General features: G+C 31.6%; 1 protein-coding gene across 2 annotated transcripts in view; it reads left to right on the top strand.

Moving 5' to 3' along the window:
• The first annotated feature begins 6,532 nt into the window (after positions 1-6,532).
• LOC115882688 (neutral ceramidase) overlaps positions 6,533-19,107 on the top strand; it is a 120,213-nt gene continuing 107,638 nt past the window's right edge. Inside the window, exon 1 of one of the 2 annotated variants that reach the window (XM_030900892.1) lies at positions 6,533-6,801. The gene's annotated coding sequence lies outside the window, so the exon portion shown is untranslated. Of the gene's footprint in view, positions 6,802-17,237; positions 17,359-19,107 lie in introns of those variants that run through there. The other variant, XM_030900893.1, reaches the window with a different exon arrangement.

Genomic DNA, 19,107 nt, shown 5'->3' with positions numbered 1-19,107 from the left:
TATGGAGTAAAACTTTTACTAATTACTTTACTTTTACTTTACTACTTAAATTCGTTCCAAAAAACGATACGCCACTGGCCATTAGAACAATCCAAATGTGCCGAGTTGCCGGGGTCGGAAATTTTAGACTTCCCTGTCTCTTCTGTCCTTGTTCGACACATTGGAATGTTTGATACACTACCAATGAGTATTTATGAATGAGATGTTCGGTCTATCTTTATAATGTCTTTGATGGGGATCTTCCTGTTATAGGGGGAGGGCCAGGGTATTTCCCATCCTCCTCACAACTCTTCGTCCTCCAAGGAGTGAACTGGACATCTACCTCCTACGAGGGTATATACCTTTTCACGGTTTGGGTTTAGCCCTTTGGGTCCTTCACAGTTGAGGAGCTTGTCTCCAACTGAGGTACTCTTGAAAAAAGGATCTGTCTCTATTTTCTCCACCTCTTTAACTTGGTCTCTTCTTAGACCTGATACCGGTGTTGTCCGGGATCTATAAAGCAATTGGGGATATATAGTTCATATCAAATGAACTTTTAGTCACGTAATTAAGCTTGACCGGTACAGCGTTGCCCAGTTTTACATATTTTCTTTTAATCAAAACCATTTTAGGAAATAAAAATAAATTAATTATAAATATTACTCGATTACGTAACTAAAAGTTTAATTGATATCAAATATAGTTAGTTTAATGCTATTTTTTATCAATTGATATTTTCTTTGTTTTTGTCACTCTGAGTATACACCATGACGATATAGGCAGTATAAATGATATCTATTTCCTCTTCGAAGGATAAAAGTCTGATTGGAATATTGTTGGGGTTGTTGTCAAAAAATCACCGTCAAAATCAGGCCAGGGCGAAAGAAATACATCGTCCCTTTCCCAATTATTCTTATTTTTCCTCCACGCGACTACGCACTGACAATGGACGAAATTATGGGACACGTGTATTAAGTTAACGACATTAGATTTTCTTGGTCTTATTAGTTCGTTACGTAACGGTATTTCCTGGTTACATTGTCAGGAGGAAGCGTTTGCGTAATCGAAATATCTAGAATTTAATAATTAATTTAATAAGCTCTGGATTATAGGCTCTCGCTTCACGTGTCAGAGGTTATTTAGAAATGTCATTATAAAATGCATGGCACCAAATCTTTAAGGACATTTTCTTTAACGGAAGTAAATTTGAATAAAAACTGTCACCATATAGGCGTTACCAGTTATTAAAGTTAAGTAGTTGCGCAAGTAGCATTTTTAGGCACAAAATCTCTGCTAAACATTGCGAAGCAGTTTTGTCACATTTTTGATACATATATTTTGTAACATAAATCGCTTTCTGTTTTGAAACATTTTACCAAAACATGGTTTTGCTACATAAGCTATAACAATAAAGATCTTAGTGTCATAAATTTTTCGAAACTTTTAAGAAACAGATGTGGTACACATTACAGATTTCGTACCCGTTTTGTGCCTGAAAAGTTTCCATAATTTATTTGATATTCTGTCAAATATGAAAACATAACCTTACAAGCATTCAAGTTTTTATAGTACTACAGGGTTGTTCACCACATACGACACGGTGTATTGTAGCTAAATGATTAGATTTTTACAAATTGCAAGTTTTGGGTTCGTTGAAGGACTATTAGAGCTACAATTTAAAAATATTTTTCCAAGATACAGAGTGTCTGTATATATTATTACATTTTTAGTTTCTACGATTAAAATAAAGGTAAATTTGATTGAGGTTTATTACACTTAAACCGTACCGTTTTTGAAATATTTTCAATTTTGTGAAATTGCAGTAAAAATTTTAGGGCTTCATTTCTCCAAGGGTATCAAAGTTTTTAATACTAAATATTTACTGAAGTCTATTTATTGATCAGTTATTGTGTTGCAATAATAAAAATAATACCAGCTCATACAGAGTGTGTAAAAATGTACTTTAAATTATTTCTAGCTTTAAACGGCAATAACTTGTTTAATTTAAATAGAACGCCTTGTATATTTTAAGAGAATCAGATGTACAATTTAATTGTCTATCAAATTGAATTAAACCACTTTTTACCTATCCCTTCAACTTCTCGTAGAAAATGCATTTTCTTATAATTTAGACCTCATTTATCAATATACCCATGGAATATTGACATTTTAGATTGTTTTTAAAGCAACAAATGTACAAAATGTACAGGCTAGTAATATTATCGTTTTTGGCAAATCATAATACCAGTATTACTAGCCCATTTGTATGCAAAAAGAAAACTATTTAAATCTTTATAAAAAAGTATACCATTAATTAAATATACCACCATTATCTCCCCCCAATAATATTAATTAATTACGTAAATTAATATTAATTAATTACGTACTTAATTATGTACGTTAATAAATTATTCTAAATAAATGTGGATATGAATAAGAACTCAATACAATAATAAGTTATGAAAATGAATATCTCTGTTGTTATAAATAAGCATTTGTCAAAAACTGAAATATCATTTTACTTTACTTACTTTTAATATCAGGTGTTACTTTTTACCACACTGTCTAATACACATACAAAATTCAGTTTTTTAGTATTTGGAGCAATTATTATTAATCAACGCAAACAGTCAATTAATGTAGTTTGAATACTGGAATCATATTAATTGGTCCTCTTTAACAAATATTTAAACAGTTTTTTTTATTTCTTAATGAAATAAACAAACTATATCAACAATATTATTATCTGTACCCTTTAAAAATTTGGTACATCTTTAAAAATAATCTAAAATGTCAGTATTCCATGGGTATATTGATAAATGAGTTTTAAATTACAAGAAAATGCATTTTCTACGGAAACTTGAAGAGATAGGTAAAAAATGGTATAATACAGTTTGATAGACAATTAAATTGTGCATCTGATTCTCATAAAACATACAGGGTGTTCCATTTAAATTAAATAAGTTATTATCGTTTAAATCTAGTAATTATTTAAAATAAAATTTTAGACACTCTGTATAAGGTAGTATAATTTTTATTATTGCAACACAATAACTGATCAATAAATAAACTTCAGTAAATATTTAGTATTAAAAACTTTGATACCCTTAGAGAAATGAAGAATGAAGCCCTAGAAATTTGACTGCGATTTCACAAAATTGAAAATATTTCAAAACCGGTACGATTAAAGTGGGGTAAATCTTAATCAAATTTACCTTTATTTTAATCGTAGAAACTTAAAATGTAACAATATACAGGGTGTTCCATTTAAAAAAATACAACTCTGATATTTTTTATTTATTTGGGACACTTTGTATCTTGTAAATATATTTTCAAATTTTAGCTAATAGTTCGTCAACGAACCCAAAACTTACAATTTGTAAAAATCTAATCGTTTAGCTACAATACTCCGTGTCGTATGTGGTGAACAACCCTGTATAATTAAAAAAGCAGAAGAAAGGACATATGGTGAGTAAATACAGCTATTTTTCTTATGCGATTTTATAATTATTTATTATATGCAATAAAGAGATGATTTGTTTTAGGAATAAATGTAATAACAGCCACTACCCATACCCAACAGGATACCGAAGAAAAATGTTACCAGCAAACGTTTTTTTCTCTTTTTTCTACCATGGAATACATGTTTTTATGTTTTAATTGTGTTACAATAAGTAAATAAAAATGTTTTAATTACTTTGACCAGAAGTTTTGATTGGCGTTGTTGATAGGTGACTAGTTCGAAATTTCTACACAGATAGCGCTAAATCAAAACATTTTGGAAACAAGGTTTCCATTTATTGTCGATTCATTTTCAAAATACGAGTTTCTCTATTTTTTAAACACAAATATGATATAATGTAGATGACTTGTGTCCGACTCCATGTCAATTTTATAAAATAATGAATTAAAATTCCGCCATGTTGGCTAGTGATAGCGTTTTTAACTAAAAATATAGGTTTTTATGGGCTGTTGAGCTTTTAAACTTATAAGAATGCGTTCTACTTACATTAATTTTTATATTTTCATTTTCAGAACTATGATATAAAAATAAAAATCTATATTTCAAACAAAAATATTTTGTAGCAACAAATAATTATAGGTACCGGGTGTTGCATCGTCGGACGGGACATAGGAAATCCCATGTAAATTTTAAGGGAGTCAATTATTGGCTTCCCTAATTATTTTAGAGAATAATTCTATTTAGGTTTATTGAAGAGCACTAAAACCCATATTCCAAAGAATAACTTTAGATATTTTTAATTAGCTCGTTTACGAGTTATCGCCGATTTCTTTTTAAATATTTTTTCTTTCTTATGGCCCTGTATTTACTTATGAGCACCAGTCAAGGTAAAAGATAACTGTCAAATGAAGTTGTCATTTCAGAAATTTATCTATTTAGTGCTTTATTATTATTGAAAACTGATTCCTACATCGGACATTTTAAAGATGTATTTATAAATACAAATTAATATGAATTAAAGTAAAATATAGTAATCAATTACAAAGTTAATTATAGTATTATTACAATATTCAATAACTTATTAATTTAGGTACTATTAAATTGTTAGAACTTTAGGATTTAAGAAGATGTTCAAATATTCCTCCATCGATTGCTAGACAATAACCCAGGCGATCATAAAATTCTCTTCTTACATTCGCTAGTTGGTAAACTGAAATTCTATTGCATTCGGAAGAAATAGCATTTTTTAACTCGTCTAGATTTATTATTACTCGTATTTATTATCCATCCTGTTTTTTAAATGGCCCCAGAGAAAGAAATCATTTGGCGAAATATCAGGTGACCTTGCTGGCCAATTTACTGTATGATTTAGGCCAATAACGTTTCCGTTAAAACTATTGTCTAAATATTCCCGAACAGCTAGGGTACTATGTGCCGGGCAGCCATAATAGGTAATTTGTGCCAAACTTCCTGATTTTCCCTAGCGGCATCATGTAAAGCAGGTAAAATATGATTTTCGAGTAGTTCCAAATAATATTCTGCATTTAAATTTCGCGTAAGAAATAATGGCCCGATAATATTGTGTCCGAATATCCCTGCCCAAACATTTACTTTCTGTGGATATTGCGTCCTTGTTTCGACAAACATGTGTTGGTTTTCTTTGTTCCAATATCGGTAATTTTGAACATTGGGTTCATTATTTAAGGTAAACGTACATTCTTCAGTGAAACATATGTTTTTTATATCCGTGTTTGCTCTTTCCAACATATCAAAACAAAACGCCTGCCGCCGTATTTCGTCTCCATCTCGTAGCTCTTGGTGCTTTTCATATTTGAAGGAATAGTATTTATGTCGTTTCAAAATTCGAAACGCTGTAGTGTGATCTATTCCTATTTCATCCTCATGTTTTCTTGTGCTGATCTTTCCATCGTTTCTCTTCCACGCACAAAAAAACTTCCAAGTCGGTATCATTTCTTGCATCTTCTCTTTGTTCCTGCCTTGCTTCACATCTGCAGTTATTTATTAGGGTACCTTGGGTCTCGAATCTCTGGATATTCCTTGCGATTGTAGATTTTCCAGGTATCGGTCTATTCGGATACAGAGCAGCAAACATGTCCGACACCTTTTGATAACTACACCTTTTGATAATACCATTTAATCATCAATACTTTTTCTTCGGTAGTGTAATTCATGGCTAATATTTTCGATGTAGGTATGAGTTTTTAATAGTAATAATAATAAAGCACTAAATAGATAAATTTCTGAAATGACAACTTTATTTGACAGTTATCTTTTACCTTGACTGGTGCTCATAAGTAAATACAGGGCTATAAGAAAGGAGAAATATTTAAAAATAAATCGGCGATAACTCGTAAACGGGCTAATTAAAAATATCTAAAGTTATTCTTTTGAATGTGGGTTTTAATGCTCTTCAATAAACCTAAATAGAATTATTCTCTAAAATAATTAGGGAAGCCAATAATTGACCCCATTAAAATTTACATGGGATTTCCTATGTCGCGCTCGACGATGCAACACCCGGTATATTTATAGAAGGGGCATTAAAAATACGAAAATGCGTTATTAAACTACACGATTTTTCCAGACATTTTTTGTGCGAGAAAACCTTGTTGATGGTCGTTTTCATTTTGAAATCCACACACAGGCATAGACTATTTTAGTTTGGTATTTTGTTTCTTCACATTTAGAAACAGTGGCTGCTGAAACGGTAATATCTTGAACACAATGTTTCGAAACACTTCCTCTAAAAGTGTTGGCTCCGCATCGAAACATATCAGGGAACGGCTAGTGCCAGCACAATATAAAGCTATATAAAATATACAGGTTTCGAAAATGTTTCCTATTTGTGGCATACCGTTTCCATTTTGTGTCAAGAAATCGACACGATTATTAGAAACATTACCTAAAATGTATCCGAAAATGCTACTTGGGTTACTTATCGTACAGCACCGGTAAAATACGAGATTAATAAAAAACATAATCATGTATTCTTCACCATCCTCGACAAAGAAAAAATGTAAACCTCAAGTAAAAATACTATACCACACTTACGTACCCTTGACAGTGAGGTTACAGCTGGACGACTAAAATTACGTTATTCCGTTCAGAATATTTTCCGCTTCAACAACTGATTGTTCTTTATCTGTTGTTTCCTTTACAATCGTTTTTGTTCTCTTTCCCGATTTTGTTAAAGTAGTTTGTGTGGTTTTTGCGCCATTAATCAAAAAGAAGCTATTGTTTTCAATCCGAACCTGATCGAGATTATGACAGAATAATTGATAGTGCTCCATCCAGTTTGTTTTTAATGAAAACAAAGAAATAGTGGTTTAGGAAACAAGGTAAGTGTGAAACATTATTTCTAGAAAGTCCTTGAATACAATAATTAAATGAATTTGTGTGTTAAAATTTGTAAGGGATTTTCTCCTGATTGATCGTTTATATTTCAAAGGTTTAAGTTAATTGTAATATACAGTCCTTTCTACGTTTTGCCTGTCAGGTAAGACAGGTTTGTATATCGGGGGTAGTAAGTATTTTTTGTTAAGTTTGTCTATTTTTATTATTTGAGTATAAGTGTGCTTTTGAACAACTGATTATAAACAATTCATCATTTATCACAGACATATTAAAGTGTCACATCTTCTACAAGTAGTTTATAAAATATTCTTATTATACAGGATGAGTCTTAAATAAGTGTAAATATTTTCAGGGCTTTTCAGGGCTCTCGATAAAAGAAACATATGTATTTTCTCTTTACCGTTTTTCAAATTAGTCCAAAACAACCGAGATATATTTTACTTTGAAATTTTTTTTGCTTAAATTTTGAAAACCAATGTATATTTTCTGGGGTTTCCCGTTCAAACTATTCTAATAAAGTTGGGATGAGTTTTTTTACGGCTATTAAAGTTTGTTACATTATGTATTAATGGTAAAGTGGTGGTATATCTGATCAAAAGAAACATTTTTTCTCTTTACCGTTTTTTAAAGTCCATAATAACCGAGTTATTTTACTTTGAAAATTTCCAAAAAAAAAATATTTTTTGCTAAAATTTTGAGAACCACTGGATCTTTTCTGGATTTTCTTTCATGTTACCATATTTCTTAAGCTACTACCTATATTTTCATATTATCAAGAAATGATGTTTTTTAACTAAAAACTAAAAAACTTTTTTCAAAAAATTCCAAATGTTCAAAAAATAAAAATTGAAAATTTCCAAAAAATGATTTTTGCTTAAATTTTGAGACCACTGTATATTTTCTGGGTTTTCCTCCTTGTGAATTTAATCTACTACCCATGTTGTAAAAAACATATTATTAAAAAAATATGTTTTTTTTTAACTAAAAACTAAGGAAATTCCAAAATTTTGTTCCAAAAATTCCAAATTTCCAAAAAAAAAATTTTCTGGGTTCGAAATATACTACCCTAAAATATTTGCACTTATTAAAGACTCACCCTGTATAATAAATGCAAAATAATTTATTGAAGTATTCGGTTATAACAAATAAAACTTTTTGTATATTTGTACTAGATAGTATACATTTAGTGACAGCCAGTATTTTTTCAGTTATATCTAGTTAAAACGAGAATTAAGCAATCCAAATCTAAAAAAAAACTTAATATACACTTGACATTTTTTAAATTATCGATTAAAATTTGAAGTGGATTAAACAGAGTGTTCAAAAAACGTGTGTCATCTCTCGTTACTTATTTTTTATGTCAACATAGGTCCGATTCTGTTTTGTTTCGTAGCTACAGGGTGTTAAAGTCTTATTTTTTTGAGCATATGTGTTATCACTGATCAGAAAAGAACGTAGATATACTGACTAGGCTTTTTAACAAGATCTATGATAGAGGAAAAGTACCTGATGACTGGCTCCACTCAACTTTTGTACCGCTCCCGAAAAAACCATCAGCTCGACATTTCAGTGACTACAGACTTATTAGTTTAATGAGTCACGCACTGAAAGTGTTACTTAAAATAATACATAACAGAATTTATATAAGAAGTGTGAGCAAGAAAGCGGCTATGAACAGTTTGGGTTTAAGAGTGGTTTGGGAACACGAGAGGCCTTATTCTGTTTACAATTGATGGCACAGAAGTGTACAGACCAACAAAAACCAATGTATGTGTGTTTCGTAGATTTCGAAAAAGCATTCGATAGAGTCAAACATACGAGACTTAAGGAAATGTTGTATGAGTTGGGAGTTGACAGCAAAGATATAACACTTCTGAAAAATATATATTGGCAACAAACAGCCCACATTAAAATTGAAAATGACAATTCCAATCCAGTCAATATACAGAGAGGAGTAAGACAGGGATGTGTGCTGTCTCCTTCGTTATTTAATGTTTATTCTGAAGCGATTTTTCGGGAAGCTTTCTCTTCAACATATTGCGGTATTAAAGTCAACGGCGAAGTCATTAACAACATTAGATTTGCCGATGACACAGTTCTTATTGCCGATTCTGATACTGGTTTCCAGAGTTTAGTGGAACGACTTGAAGGCTCCTGTAAGAAATACGGGATGAAGATCAATTCTCTTAAAACTAAAGTCATGATATTTGGAAAGAACCAAAATGTACCAATTCCTATTAAAATAGAGAGCAATACCTTAGAACAGGTCTACAAGTTCAAATATTTGGGGTCCTGGATAGTTAACACCTTGAACAACGACGTGGAAATAAAAACCAGAATAGAACAAGCGAGAAATGGATTTTTAAAAATGAAGAACGTCTTCCAGAACCCCAGATTGGACCTAGAGTTGAGAACTAGGCTCGTTAAGTGTTATGTTTGGTCAATCCTATTATACGGAGCAGAAACATGGACACTGAAAGTTCAAGAGATGAATCGCCTCGAATCGTTCGAAACATGGATATATCGAAGAATGCTTAAAATTCCATGGACAGCCCATATCACAAATACCGAAGTCTACAACAGAATAGGCAGAGAGAGAGAATTGTTCAATATAATAAAAATAAGAAAAACATCATACTTAGGGCATATATTGAGAAATGAAAAATACCACAAATTGATAGTTAAGGGTAAGATTGAAGGAAAGAGAGGTCTCGGCAGGAAGAAACTATCTTGGTTGAGAAACATCAGAAACTGGACTCACCTAACTTTTGAAGAACTTATAAGGAAAGCCGAGAATCGTGAAGATTTTGCCAATGTGATCGCCAACCTCCACGAAAGAGACGGCACGTAAAGAAGAAGAATGTAGCTAATAGTCAAAAGTTGATAACTGACGGATGTAACAATGAAAAATGCCAATGTTACGTGAATTTCATAACCTATTGCTGAGTTATGTCAAGCTGTTTTTCTATGGATATGTCATTATTCTTATTATACGAGGGAAGTGTTGAAGACGCTTCTCAGCATTTTCAATGTTTTGAACAATATTTATAGCTGCCAAGTCGTAAATTATCAATTACTTATTGAATATAGAATTTATAAAAGAAGTAGTAATTTCCACTAAAGAGCAAGATAACGCACAAAATCACAATTTTTTCGATTTTCACTGACAGTTCGACAAGCAAAACGATCCTTTAAGGCGACCGTTTTCAAAGCGCTCAGCGCAATCAGTAAAGACGCTAAGCGCGTCAGACGAGAATACCGAAATCGTTAATTAAGTGCGCGCTCAGCGAAAATTAACGTCATATACGCTGAGCGTCTAAAAACGCTTAGGGTTTTCAAAGTTACAGAATACGGACCCTGACAGATTTGTCAAAAATCAAAATGTCTCAGAATGCAACTAAAATGTTCGTGACGATTGATAATTATACGTAGAATACACTCACACAAACCATTCTATGATAGCTTTATAATGGACCTTCACTAATTTGCAAACAAACAACAAAAGAAATGTATTTTTTTCCGTTTCCAAAACTTTTAACAAAGAATATCTCTGGAACAAAAAGTCTAAATCTCAAAAATAAAGCTGTTTTTTAACAGTACACCTTTAAAGAATCGTCATTTTCAGCTTATCCGACCATTACAAATTATGGTCTAGCCTCTCTCACATATTTAGATACGCTCATCGTAGTTGGGTCCATTTTTGTCTATTGTTGACTATGTGGGTCCAAGTTATCCCTGCTGATGGGTTATAGATTGTGTGATGACTCAAGGCACAATAGATCTTTAAGGTCGCAGTGATTACCCCTCCCCCTTTTAATATATCCCTGCTAATTTCATAATATCATGCGATATCATCATCTCTTAATTCCTCGTGGATTTCATGCTGTAATTTTTGTGATACATCTATTGTTCGTCTTTCTTGCCAGGTGTCTTGTTCATTGCCACTTGAGTGATTTGATTCTGTGGATGACACAGGATGACATCTATTACCTGACTCTTTTGTCGTATTCACTCTATTCTTTGATGGCTATTTCCAGCATATTTCGTTCCATTGAGCGTTGTGCAACCCGCAGTTTCTTTTTAATGTCCGTTTTAAGTGTCCAGGTTTCGCATGCATAGGTCATGACTGGTAGTACACATTGGTCGAATGTTTTCTCCTTTAAAAAAAGTGGCATTCTAGATTTAGTAGTTTTTAACATACAGGGTGGCTCATGGAAAACTTTCCGCAAGGCATAACGGCTAGGGTATTCTTTTTTTCAAAAAATCCAAAAACACTTCAATTTTGTTTGTGAGGGGGACAACTTTTGCCCGAAAAATGATTGCGAAATCTTCAACCCTCTGAGCGGGGGCGTCATCCCCCAACTTTTTTCAAATGGGAAGGGGGGTCAAGTGGCGCCGCAATGAAAAGAGCTTTCTAGTCTCTATATTTCCCCGCCTCGTTTTTGAAAATCGGTCGAGTCATTGAGAAAATATGAAGGATTGAAATTTGAAAAGTTTATTTAAACATTTATCAGAGTAAATGATAAGGATAAATTCCTTCGACCAATTTAAGGTTTTTTCTTATTATTTCTAGATGTTTACGCATTTTTTCACTCGCCACAAGGTTGCACGATCAGGTGCGGTCGTTGCTAGATAGCTGTTCTGTTACTTGTGCGTTGAAGTTCTTCTCAATATCGTTAAACTGATCCACAATAGAATTTACAAAAATACCAGCCCACACGTTCAATTTCTGAGGGTTTTTGTGTGTGCACCTCCTGAAAAACCCTGGGGTTGTCTTCAGCCCAGTACCGACAGTTGTGCCGATTAACTACACCGTTCAAAAAAAAGTACACTCATCCCAAAAACACACATTAAAGAGGAAATTATTATCATTCGCCATTTCGCAAAATTGTATGCGACGATCAAAATTGTCTTCGTTGAGTTCTTGTACCAACTGAATTTTTTACGTGTGGAACTTTTGTACGGGTGGCGTTTTTTTTATTATCCTTTGGACACTTGTACGATTCACGCCGGTGTCATTGGCTAATTTTCTTGTACTCAGTGTAGTATCCATGGCAACTTGGTCCAATACGAATACCTCCATAGCTTCATTTACTACAGGATTTTCACTCTGCCCCTTTTTATTCATAACGGAACCAGTTTCGCGAAATTTTGCTACTAATTCGCGAACAATTTTGCCATAAAGGTGGTTGTCACTGACAATGAATTTTATAAATGAATTTTATAAATGAATGAATTTTATAAATAAATGGTTTTTGCTGCCGAATTACTAGAATGCAATATTTCAAGGCAGATGACGCATCTATTCGATAATTTTTATTCGAATAGTTTTCGACGAATGTTTTCTTACTAGCTATCGAATTATTCGAATGAATTGCAACTATCGAATGTTTCGATAGTATTCATTCGATAGTTCCCACTACTAATCAAAAGCATTCGATAGTCGTGGCGCAACGATAACCATTTAGTCCCACGGCGAGGTTGTCACATATGCTTTAGTATACATATTGTAAAGTAGGTATACTAGTATTGTAAAGTAGGTATACTAGTAAAACCATTCGATAGTTGAAATCATTCATTCAGTAATCATTCGATAGTCTAATTCATTCGATAGTTCCCATCGCTAGTTGTCAGGTTGTTTATTGAATATCTGCGCAACCCGATTGCCACATTCATTATTTTTAAAATAAAGTTCGATTATTTCCACTTTTTCTGCAAGTGAGTTCATCATAGTAATTGTTAAAAAATTTAACGATATTGAGAAGAATTTCAACGCATAAGTCACAGAACAGCTATCTAGCAACTACCGCACCTGATCGTTCAAACTTGTGGCAAGTGAAAAAATGCATAAACATCTAGCAATAACAAGAAAAAACAGCAAATTGGCCGAAGGAATTTATCCTTATCATTTACTCTGATAAATGTTTAAATAAACTTTTCAAATTTCAATCCTTCATATTATCTCAATGACTCGACCGATTTTCAAAAACGAAGCCGGAAAGTATAGAGAATATAAAGCCCTTTTCATTGCGGTACCACTTGACCCCCCTTTTGCAATAATTTTTGGAGCAAAAGTTGACCCCCTCACAAACAAAATTGACGTGTTTTTGAATTTTCTGAAAAAAAAATTACCCTGGCCGTTATGCCTTGCGGAACGTTTTCGATGGGCCACCCTGTACATATTATAAAATAAGCTAAACCGATTTTCCGAATAGTTTGAAAAAAAATCAACGAAAGGACCAAGCAATTTTTGTCAAATAGCAAAGTGTCTGAGATTGCAAAAAAAGTGACAAATAGATAATGAAAACATTGAAAAGTAGTTTACTGCGTTTTCAAAAAAAAATTCTCGTTTATTCATTGAAATTTACAGCGCAGTATTTTTTTTTTGTATTTTTCCACAAAACCTTTTTACTCCACCCCAACTAAAACGAACCAGCAAGCTTGATTCGAATATCGTGTACCTACCGAAAGACATAAAAAAAGGAAACTCTTTTTTTAAAACCCTTTCATTCTCTCTGGAAAAGAGCATTGTACAGGGCTTATTGGCCTTTTACAAATCCACAAAACTACCGACTAGGCAGTCCCTATAGTCCCTAATCTATCTATAAATCAAAATAGATTCGGAATATGAACGAGGAAAAAGGGCATTTCAGCCATTTAACACATTAGGACGAACACGAACGTGGAAGAGATTAGAGATGGTTAAAATTCTAATTGCGAAAAGGTCGTATATTTTATTTCCTATTTAAGCTTAGTTAAGATTCCGAGTACACGTGTCGTGTTATTGGTGGAAATAATAAGTTTTTAGTAAACTGAGGTCGAATTTGAAGAACTTTAGCATTTAGAGGGCAGCGTTATAATAAAGTTGTTTTTTTTTCTTAAGAGTTTTATGTGTTTTACAGTTTATTATATTTGATTCTAGCAGATCGATTTTGATGATTTTCAATCAATTTATAGCTAAATTAAACTACTAAAAACAATTATCTCAGATTTTCTAACACAAAAATATTAATTTTAAAAACAGGACACTTTGAATTTCCTGACTTACGGTTTTAAATAGTTTGAATACTGTGAAGGGAAATTCGAAACAATAAGCCTACGTGTTGACTTGTAATTTTTAAGCGGCCGACTATTTTGTTGCAAAAGTGAAAACAATACATACTTATGGAGCCGATCGGCCGACTATTTGACTGCATGTGAGCGCGGCTCCCTAGGGATATATTGGTTACAAATATGCAACTAAATAGTCGGCCAATTAAAAATTGCCTCTCAGCGCATAACCTAAGGCTAAGCAATGCAATCAAATATTGGGCCGATTGGCTCCATAAGAATGTATTTTTACTATTGCAACTAAATAGTCGGGCGACTAAAAATTATATGTCAGTGCGTACCCTAATTATCCTAAAAAAACTCACTCAAAAGAAAGGCAGAAAAATTCATGCTTCATTTATAAATATTTAATAATTTCTTCTATTCAAATATGCGATAATTATTGTTATGAGTAGTTTATTTGATCTATAAAGTTCAATAGGTATTCCGGCACTTGTACTGTAAGAAAATCTACAAAATAAAATAGTTATTTTTTGTAAACACTGCTGCGTTAATCCAACGGAGACCAATTATTTGTCAGCAGTGGTCTACTAATAAACAAATTTGCCTAACGGACAAAATAATACTTAACGTTTCGGTAAGTCGGAAGCAAAAAAAACAGAAAGAACAAAGAAAAAAACTATTTAAAATATCCGAATACAACTCCAAAAAAACACTTGAGTTTTTTTCAACAGAGACGTCTATAAAAACCGTTGACGTTCTGTCAAAATTATATTATACCCAAGTTAAACCTCAAAATTAACAATTACTACCTGATAACAATTACTTAATAAGGTAAAACCAAAAAGCTTCAAACTTACTGTATGATTATTTTTAATTTGTTTTTAGTTTTTACGTATGTTATGTTTTTATGTTATTCTCTTTAAAATCAAATAAGTGATTGCCATACACTACTGACATCTACAGATGCATGAACAATACATTTCTTTTTATTAAATTGTATTAAAAAAGCCTCTTTTATTTTTATTTTAGAGGCTATCGCTTCTTTCATTATAATTTTGGCGTTGTTAAAAAATCTACTCTGTCCCATGAAGGATGACAAATCTTAGATTTGTGAAAATCGTCCTTTTCTAAACAATTTTTATGTTCTTTAATTCCAACAGTTAAGGGTCTAGATATTTCACCAATATAAAATTTATCTCATTCACATGGTATTTTGTATATTACATTTTTTGTTTTTTTTGTCCAGTGTTCATTGTTTAGTGTGCGTTAACATGGATTTAAGTGTATTTTGTGTTTTGAAGGATGTTCGTATGTTATATTGTTTTCCTATCCTTCTTATTTTTTCCGAAACGCCCCGTGTGTGTGGAATTGTAAGTTGTATATATTGTGTATTGTTATTATTGTGTGTTCTGCCTATGGTTGGGGGTTTGTATTTCGTTTAATGTTTTGTTAATAAAAGATGGCGGATATATAGTCGTTTTTTATTAATGTATTTTTGATGTGGTTTATATATTGTTTATCATATTTTTTATTTTAATATATCTTCGTATAAAATGTTCTCTCATCTAAAGAAATCACATATCAATTAAAATATTAAATATACTCATAATTTTTCTATTTGTTAATAAAATCAGTTAGTTGAGTTTAAAAAACAAAACCTTTAAAAATATCTTTCCCCATAATGCTTTATTTTTTAGTGGAATATATTTCATGCTGTGCCAATTAAAAAGGCTTCCACGGAAAGAAATAAAAAAATAATCGTTTTCCTTTCTGAGTTTAATTGGAAAGAATATTTCAATTTCGCATTCTGAAAATGGAAAAAATCTATTTTAGAAATTTCTTTTATTTGTGTATAAAGATGCTACTGCCGTAGCTAATCCATGTAATTTAAATACTGAAAATGGTAATTTGTTAATAATTAGCTCTAGTAACACAGATTATTAGCTAATATTCAGTGCTAGTAATTAGTAATACGAGTGAAGTAAATGTATAGGCTTGATGAATTCTCCGCCGGTGCTGCCACTATCGGAGAATATCGTAAACAATAATTATTGATATATAGAAATACACGAGTTTAAATAACAAGTATACGAAAAATTTATTATATAATTATTCTAAAAATGTTAGGCAGTATAAATTGTGAAAATTCAAGAAATAAAAATAAAAGAGTAAACATTTTGATACCTTCAGAAGGCCTGACTTGTATTATAATTTATTATTCCAGCTAAATAAATTTTCTAGATGAGTTCAACTACTGTAGCGAGCAGGGGCGGATACAGGAATTTATTTTAGGGGGGGGGGGGCAAAAATAAAAAGTAATGTAGAATATGTTTTTTATGGCGCCATTTTTAAGCCAAAAGCCTAATATTTGACCGAATTTATAGATTTTAGGGGGGGCCCGGGCACCATGGTCCCCCCTCTGTATCCGCCACTGAGCAAGCACCTGTTTTGCTAGTGGGGTTATAATTTGGGCTATTTCGGCTATAACAAATCTTTTTAAAGGTACATAATTATAATTTTAGAATGCTTGAACCCATTTTTGCTTTTGATTAAATCTGTGTGAGAAACTATAAAGCTATAAAATGTTGTTTCGGGAGAGTTGGATATCCGGGAAAGTTGAGTTATTGAATGTTATTGCACCCAACAACGCCCTAATTACGCTCTCCTTACGCGTTAACATTTTTTTGGCAATTTTATCAACATTTGAAATTCACAACACAACACGTTGCCTAGTTGGAATTCTTTTTCATTAATTTTTACTACCTGAAACAGCGTTACATCACACAAACCTCGTACCTGAGTGTTCTATAGTTTCAATATTGTTGTTGTTCTATAGTTTCAATAACTGCACTAGCAAAAAAACAAAATACTTATATATTATGACAAAGCCACGATTTCAATATTATTTTAATGCGATCTACATGAACTGTAACCGGGACTGCGGCGTGATATACATAGCGAACATTTCTGATTTCTGCCGTATACAGCGCTGCGGTCGATTTACTCAAGGCCGACAGACACTGTTGCCACTACCAATAAAATAGTTTCCCACTTCGCTTGAGTAAATGCCCATTTACCATTTTGGGCTTTCATACTATAAAACTATAAACAACGTCAAATATAAATAATAATTTCGATTATGCATTAAAAAAAACTTAAGTAATTGCAAAGTAACGACATTAGATACTTATAGATATCAAAAACACTTATTATTGATGTATTAATGACATATTAGGAACATTATACGTATTTTGACGCGTTCCTTATATAAGATTTTTGTTTTGGCAATTTATTGAATAATTAATTCACATACTTATAAGTGGGTTTTTGAGATGTTATCCTAAATCGTATACATACCCTCCTCCACTCGACAAATGACAACATTTAATCGGTAAAGATTATTTTTGCGTCATTAGAAAAAAATATTCACAGTGCATTTTAGTTTCCTGCACAAGGTGGATTGGTTTTAGCTGTCTATTATTTTTTATGTAAGTTAAAAAAAATTACTAAAAAAAACCTAATTATTATATTGTGAAATAAGAAATGAAAAGAAAGCTGAGAAAATTTATAATATAATCGTAAATAAATACAGTTTTAAATGTAACAAAATTTTAAATAATAAATAAAAAAAGGAATGTATCGAAATATCACCTAAGAAACTTGATATGGAGCTTTTTTTGGTTGAATCAATATTTTTTTGGGGGAATAAATATTTCTCAAACGATACCTTTAATATAAAAAATGCATAATTAAATAAAATTCCTATTTTTATTGGTTTAAGTATTAAAGGCTTCTTTTTAAGTTACCAGTTGCTTGGATTATTATGTTTTTAGACTTTTGAAAAATATATTCGACGATGTTTTTCTTATTAATTATGTTGGAGGCAGATGCCGCATTCGGCCTATGTCCGGAATAATTAGACATACGGCGATTTGTCCATACTAAACTTGCCAGATGCGTGCAACTTCGTGGTTATAAATAGTCTTTATATAACTTCTTTGCGGAGGGGGTTAATTTTTTTTGGTATAATATAACAATAATAGATTAACACCCTCCGCGTAGAAGTTGAAACCAATGCAATCAAAACTCTTCCTCGTAACTTTGTGGATATAGGTAGGTATATTTAATTATAATTGCCATATGTCTGATTATTTCGGACATAGGCCGAATTCGGCATCTGCCTCCAACATATACAGGGTTGTTCACCACAAACGACACGGAGTATTGTAGCTAAACGATGAGATTTTTACAAATTGTAAGTTTTGGGTTCGATGAAGGAGTATTAGAGGTACAATTTAAAAATAATTTTACAAGATACAGAGTGTCCCAAATAAGTAAAAAATATCAAAGTTGTATTTTTTTAAATGGAACACCCTGTATATTATTACATTTTTAGTTTCTACGATTAAAATAAAGGTAAATTTGATTAAGGTTTATTATACTTAAACCTTACCGTTTTTTTGAAATATTTTCAATTATGTGAAATTGCAGTAAAATTTTAAGGCTTCATTTCTCCAAGGGTATCAAAGTTTTTAATACTAAATATTTACTGAAGTTTATTTACTGATCAGTTATTGTGTTGCAATAATAAAAATAATACTACCTTATACAGAGTGTCTAAAAATTTATTTTAAATAATTATTAGCTTCAAACGGCAATAACTTGTTTAATTTAAATGGAACACCCTGTATATTTTACGAGAATCAGATGCGCAATTTAATTGTCTATCAAATTATGTTATACAATTTTTTACGTATCTCTTTAAGTTTCCGTAGAAAATGCATTTTCTTGTAATTTAGAACTTATTTATCAATATACCCATGGACTATTGACATTTTAGATTATTTTTAAAGATGTACCAAATTTTTAAAGAGTACAGATACTAATATTGTCGATATAATTCGTTTATTTCATTAAAAAAAAAAAAAAAAACTGTTTAAATATTTGTTAAAGAGGATCAATTAATATGATTCCAGTATTCAAACTACATTAACTGACTGTTTGCGTTGATTGCCTGATAATTGCTCCAAATACTAAAAAACTGAATTTTGTATGGGCATTAGACAGTGTGATAAAAAGTAACACCTTAAAAATGATATTTCATTTTTTAATAAATGCTTATTTATAACAACAGAGACTTTAATTTGATAACTTATTATTATATTGATTTCTGACTCAAATCCACATTTATTTATTAATTTATTAACGAACACAATTAAGTATGTAATTAATTAGTA

Source organism: Sitophilus oryzae, unplaced genomic scaffold, assembly GCF_002938485.1.
Source record: "Sitophilus oryzae breed Bouriz unplaced genomic scaffold, Soryzae_2.0 scaffold_179_pilon_pilon, whole genome shotgun sequence".
In the NCBI taxonomy this organism is placed as follows: Eukaryota; Metazoa; Arthropoda; class Insecta; order Coleoptera; family Curculionidae; genus Sitophilus; species Sitophilus oryzae.
This window is presented reverse-complemented; position numbering and strand designations above follow the sequence as displayed.